The sequence below is a fragment of the Gossypium arboreum genome, chromosome 2 (genome assembly GCF_025698485.1).
Source record: "Gossypium arboreum isolate Shixiya-1 chromosome 2, ASM2569848v2, whole genome shotgun sequence".
Classification (NCBI taxonomy): Eukaryota; Viridiplantae; Streptophyta; class Magnoliopsida; order Malvales; family Malvaceae; genus Gossypium; species Gossypium arboreum.
The window spans coordinates 30,875,158-30,881,875 of record NC_069071.1 but is presented as its reverse complement, the minus strand read 5'-3'; the positions used below and the strand labels follow the sequence as shown (position 1 = coordinate 30,881,875).

General features: G+C 37.3%; 1 pseudogene; it reads left to right on the top strand.

The window, feature by feature from the left end:
* The first annotated feature begins 773 nt into the window (after nucleotides 1-773).
* Nucleotides 774-2,101, top strand: LOC128284290 (protein TRIGALACTOSYLDIACYLGLYCEROL 2, chloroplastic-like; annotated as a pseudogene).
* The last annotated feature ends 4,617 nt before the right edge of the window (nucleotides 2,102-6,718 follow it).

Genomic DNA, 6,718 nt, shown 5'->3' with positions numbered 1-6,718 from the left:
CTTACCCGCTCGTTACTCCCTCTTTTCTCATCATGTATTTAGAATCGCTTAAATGTCGAACTATGACCTTCGATTCGTGAAGGAAAAGCCCTAGCCAGACTCTAAAGGTACTCACTCTTCACTCACGAAACCTTACATCTTCTTTTCAATGTGTTTGGTTATCGAGAAAATTTCAAGAATATCGCGCTTTTTATACGCTTCTCCTTTGTGAAATCTTAGGTTCAGAACTTCCTATTAGTGAACTGGTAGTATCTTATGAACTACAGTCACTTGTCTTCTAATTGTCTTGTTGAAAAATTGATGAATTTTCTTTCATCATAAGGACTTAATTTCCCCTTCGCGATTTCTTTCTCTTCACTTTCCTTTAAACTACAATGAATTGAATATAATAGATCTGGAGTTGTTTCTTTCAACTTCAACCTAGATTTTGCTTCTTAATTTCATTCCTTTAAGTGGTGGTGATTAATGCTATTTCAAGAGTCAATAACCTGATTTGATTTTTTTCAAGCGTGATTGATGGATTTTAAGTATATAATTTGACTTCAATGTTGTATTGGAAAAATGGATTCTTCGTTCAACCGATTAAATTTCAATTGTGTTGCCTTTTCGTTAAATGGAAGCCTTAGCTCTTGAACATTTAGAGAGAATCAGATTGTTTAAGTCTGTATTTAGCTAAAAGGGATAGTATTCTTAGCGATTCAGTTTTGAAGTATTCATAGCGTTTAGCTTTGCAATTTCGAAAATGGTTGGAAATACATTAGTCCGATTCCGGCATGCCCGTCTTTATCATCTTCAACTTTGACCACCCTCCGCATTCTTCTCCAAACGTTTTGCCATGTCTTCCGCCTAAACTAAGAATGAGGTTGGAAAAAGTTAGAGCTATGTCTGCTAATATCGAGCATAACCCACAACCCGGTTCTTGAGCAAAAGAATCCGCTTGTTGTTGTTTTAGATATTCCTCGAAATTTTGGAGACAAACATTACGTCCATTGAGTGATTTTGGGTTTGGTCGTAGAAGCATTTGGGAAGGTGGGGTTGGGTTGTTTCTTGTGTCGCATCTTGTCTTGCTTGCACTTAGTCCGGCTTGGTTGAGGGGTTTGATTCGTTCTAAATTCGGAAGTACCTAGCGATGTTTGAATTTGCTCGAGCATCCGGTATTTGCACTGGAACACCGTTAGGATTAGAGGGTGATTGTAGGCAATGTTGTGCGTGTTAATCCCTCCCCGAAAAGTATAGAAGTTGTTGTTGAGGTATGTTTCGGGATAATAATTTTTTCGTAACATTTTGTATTGGTTTGGCTTGGCTTGGCTTGTGTATGCATCAACATTGCTGCTATCATTCTTAGGTTGAAGAAGATAAGATTATTATACCTCGAAATTACCGATTGAGGTCAACCAATCTGGTCTTTTGATGGAAACTTTGATTGACATCACACCACGGATCCAATTCCATCACCTTCGTGGGACCTCTTGATGCGAGAATGTGTTAAGGAAGGCCTAATTGTATGTGATAGGCAAAAGATAAAGGGGGAACAAGGGGTAAGTCTGGATGCCTTGGTAGGGATTGTCACCCGTCTTGCTCGTCAAATGGAGGAAATTGGTATTGCCAACACCTATTCACTTGCCGAGCGCGTTGCTGCTGTTATTCAGGATGCAAAGCCCCTGCTCACGAAGGTGTGCAATATCTTTGTTACATTTTGTCTTATTGATAAAATTTCTTTTTCTAAACTATATTGCTGATAGTTCTGGTAAGCCCAAAAGAAGTGAATGGGTCTGCTACATTATCTTCTTTTTTTCTTTGGGTTCTGTTGATAATAGTAAATGATTTATTATTACATCCACATTGTAGCCTAATGTACATAACTCTAGAAGTAATCAAGTCTGCACATGTTTCCCTGCTTTCTAGTGATTGGATAAGCATTCGAATCGAACTTTTGATGGATCCTCATGCTCGAATTTTGAATTTGATGTAGTGATTTTTCAGATTGAAGCCATGGCGAAGATGTGCAACCTTTGTTATCTCGAACTTCGTGATAGTGGTGCGCTTCAGAGGTTGAGAATTTGACCGAAGTCTAACACAAGCATCCGAGGATTTAAGGTGAATTCTCTCTTCTTCCTTGCTTGTCACTAAGTGTTGCTCCACATGCTATAACTAAACATTGTTTAGAAGAGAAAATATTTGATACACTCAATGGAATTTAATTCCATACGCTAGGTTGGGGTTATGACAAGTGTATGTAGGGTATAAAAATAATTAAAAAAATAATATATAAAGAAATGGGACACGTTGCAAATTTGTAACTCTACTTGTGGAGTTCAAAAAGTGCACTGCCAGTGTACTAAACACTCGCCCTATTTAGAATTGCACCCACAAAACCTTATTTCCTCTTGCTTATAATTAAGAATTGTTTGAAGGCACTTGAATCTCATCATCTGAATCATATTTGAACATAAATATTTTGAAACTTAAAAGTAATGAAGTTATGATTTTTTCATTTCTCTAGCATCGAATAAAAAAGTTGATGATGTAAATAAAAGGTCTCTTGGTGTGTCATGGTTTTTATTTTCTAGGTAATGTTTGGGAATGCATCAAACAATCTTGTTAATCCTTACATTTTACGTTGTCATCTTCCTCCATACTTTTATGATTTTACCTCGTGTTCAACTGCTAACATTATATTACTCGCTACAATCAACCCTAATTCTATTAGTTTCAAGCCACCACCTTATCTTCCTCAACCTCTGTAGTCCCCTAAACCCAAAGGACTATATGCCCAAAACTCCAGCTATCAAGCTATCTATCCTTACTCTTACAGTTAAAAGTACAGTTGTAGATGTTGCATCATGAACTCATACTAGATCCTTGAATTTGGGGTAGCAAATTTAAAGATGCTGTGGCTCAATAAAGTAATAGTAAAATAATAACGGTTTAGAAAACTTATTTTTTTCCCAAGCTAGTTAGAGTCTAAAGTTAATTGCAAAATTTTGATAAACTTTTTAGTGTTTTGTTTTAGTCTCGATCTTGTATTTGATGGCATGGCGAACACACTTACCGAGGATGGGAACGAGATGGCATCGATTGCTTTATACTTATCGCATTGTGTCAAAGCACTTCCTCGTATTTTAGCCTTAGTTGATTTTAATTTATACATATTTCTAAGGTAAACAATGTTCTAATATAATCTGCTAGTTTTAGTGTAATGCAACGTTCTTTTTATGTGGTGTAGGGGTATGTTGGAATTCACAGTTCGGGATTCGAAACTTTCTGCTAAACTGGAGCGCTTCGATCTATTGTGGATTCGGTTTTGAACATCCTTCGAAGGCAAAGTTTTAAACTCATGTCGATGTTAACATTCGTGAATTCCATGAATTAAGTCATTTTGTTTTTCTTGCTTTTAGTGACTTATAATGGTGGGCAAGATACAAGTTTGGTGCTTTATTATTTTGATTCTATATTTATATTTAATCTAAATTTTATTATTTATTTTAGTTTTGATTCTATATTTTTATTTTTATTTTAATTTGATAATGAATTTTAATAGAAAATTTTTATATTTAAATCATGGATATTATTCTTCTCAATATTTTGATAATGAATTTTAAAATTTTTATATTTTCATGATCTTTATATATATATATATATATATATTTTTAAATTTCATGACTTTTAGCGGCGTTTGTGGGAAAAGCGCGCTAAAGTCATGGCCTTTAGCGGCGTTTGTGGTAAAAGCGCCGCTAAAGGCCATGACTTTTAGCGGCGTTTTTTTCAAATAAACGCCGCAAAATTTAGCGGCGCCATCTATAGAGGTGTTTTTTGCGGCGCTTGTAAAAACGCCGTAAATAGTTTTAGTGGCGCTTAAAAGCGCCGCTAAAGGCCTAAAAAAACGCCGCTAAAAGTCAGTTTTGCTGTAGTGATGCAACATCTTAACATATCCTTATCAACAAGCACATAATGACCCAAGGATTCGACACTCTAATAGCGAACTCAGAGACTCAACGGTAAAGTCTTCTTGGATGCTAAAGTCTCACATATATAAGAATGAGTAGAACCAGGTCAATCAAAGCAATCACATCGATATCAAAGAGAGTGAATGTACCGGTAATAACATCAGGCGAAGAAGCATCCTCGCGTGCACGTATAGCATAAGCTCTAGCAGGAGCACGAGCCTCAGATCTGGTGGTAACATCTCTAGATCCTCTCTAACCGCCATTAGCATTCCCGCATTTTTAGATGGTCTACCTCAAGCGAAGAGTAGCACCTGGTTTCCCACTCGATTTACATTCATTCGCAGACGGTCTCGGGCAATCCTTGATAAAGTGGTCAGCTGATCCGCACTCATAACAGGAGCGGTCATGGAATCTACAACTCCCCGAATTCCATTTACCGCAATACTGGCACTCCGTCCTGTCCCGACGATCATTTCCAACACTGGCAACCAAAGTGACTCGCGTACTCACAGGGGGTCGATCACGATCTCGTCTGGAAAAGCCCAAAGTGTCTTTAGATCGGCCTGGATCACTTCTAAATTTCTTTGATGATTGTTGAAAGGGCTTTCCGAAAACCTCTTCTGAAATTCTCTTGCTTCCACTTCAGCTTTTCTTTTCTCCTTATTGAGCTCTTCGGCTTTGCAAGCTCGTTCGACAAGTACTACAAATTCTCTAATTTCAAGAATGCCAACATACAGTTTTATATCTTCGTTCAACCCGTCCTCGAAGCGTTTACACATGATAGCCTCGGACGAAACACATTCCCGAGCGTATCTACTAAGTCTGACAAACTTTCGCTCATAATCAGTAACTGACATAGAACCCTGCTTAAGCTCAAGAAATTCTTTCCGTTTCTGATCGATGAATCTTTGACTGATATATTTCTTGAGGAACTCGGTTTGAAAGAATTCCCAAGTAACCCGTTCTCTCGGCACGACGGAAACCAAAGTATTCCACCAATAGTAGATGAATCACGTAATGTAGATATAGCACATTTTAAACATTCATCGTGTGCACGATAATTCATTGAACACACGAACGGTATTATCAAGCCAAAACTCACCGCTCAAAGCATCATCACTTTGTCAAGAGCCTTGAACTCGGTAGCCCTATGCTTCCGAATCCTATCAACCGGGGCTTGTTCAACCTCGACGGGTCAACTCCGGGAGATATTACAGTGCGAGGTTTGTATTAGTCGGGGTGGGGTTGTGGGACACCAGTATTAGTTGAATATCTTGATTGAACCAATCATTCATCACGCTATAAAAAGCTCGCCTAGTTTCATCATTCGATTACTAGCAATAGGTTGAGAGTCCACCGGCTCCGTCCCATGTGCGAGAGCAAAGCGCTACACTCTCAACATCATCAGCCACCGCTTCGGTTGGGATCGGGATCCATTACTATAAATAAACACATTTTTAACTGTCAGAAATCACCACACTATCAGATTAACACATAATGGCATGTATAGCTATTCCCCTACGTATTACGGTAGTCCTAGAATCGACTAAACTGTGGCTCTGATGCCAATAAATGTAACACCCCGTACCCGAGACCGTTGCCGAAGTCAAACGCGAGGTGTTAACGGACTTAATTCCTTACTTAAACAGCTCATACAATTCATTTTTAAAATTTCTAGACGAGCTGCTAACTGCATCACAGTCACTCTAAAAATCATACCTCGAGTTCCAAAACTCGAAATCCAATTCCGTAACTTTTTCCTGAAACTAGACTCATACTTATATTTACTAATTTTTTTCTAGAATTTTTGGTCGGGCCAATTAGTACAGTTTATTAGCTAAAGTATCCCCTGTTTCATGGTTCGACTACTCTGACCTTCATGCATTACGACTTAGCTATCTCCCTGTACAAGGCTTCAATACTTATGACGTTTCTTTATAATGAAACTAGACTCAAAAAGGAATCTTTACATATAAAGCATGACTTCTAATTATCTCTAGTTAATTTATGGTGAATTTCCAAAGTCGGAACAGGGGATCCAGAAATTGCTCTGGCCCTGCTTCACGAAAACTTAAACATCTGTTAAAATATGGCTCATATGGTCATTTCGTTTCTTTCATATGAAAATAGACTCACCAAGATTCGATTACATAATTTATTCATTATTTAATTCCATTTCTACTATTTTTAGTGATTTTTCAAATTCACATCACTGCTGCTGTCAGCATCTATTTTAAGTTAAATTTTACCTATTTCATAGTTTTCCATGAATCAACTAGTAATTTGACATACATTATTTCCAAGTATAATCACGATTAGCCATGACATACGTAGCACCAATAGGACCATGATTGGCCATTCCAATGGCTAATCATTACCAAACATTTCCACATCACTTAATAACCATATCATAGACCATATATACAAAATGATCATAATGTTATATTCAAAATATACAAGCCATTTTCGCATGGCTATACGAATATACATTACCAAAAGATACTTAATTCAACAACAAGGGTCAGCCCTATACATGCCATTATCAAGTTCAACTGAAGAGTACCAAAAAGTGGCTTAGATAGTGTGGATGACTTTGACTTTGACACGTCCGAGTCCGATAGCTGACGAACAAAATCTATAACACAAGGAATCAAGGTAACGGAGTAAGCAAAATGATGCTTAGTAAGTCTTAAGTAATTTTAAACAGGTAAAATTTGACATATAAGTCAACATTCAAAATATTAAACTCGAATCAGCTGTATACCTTTTTG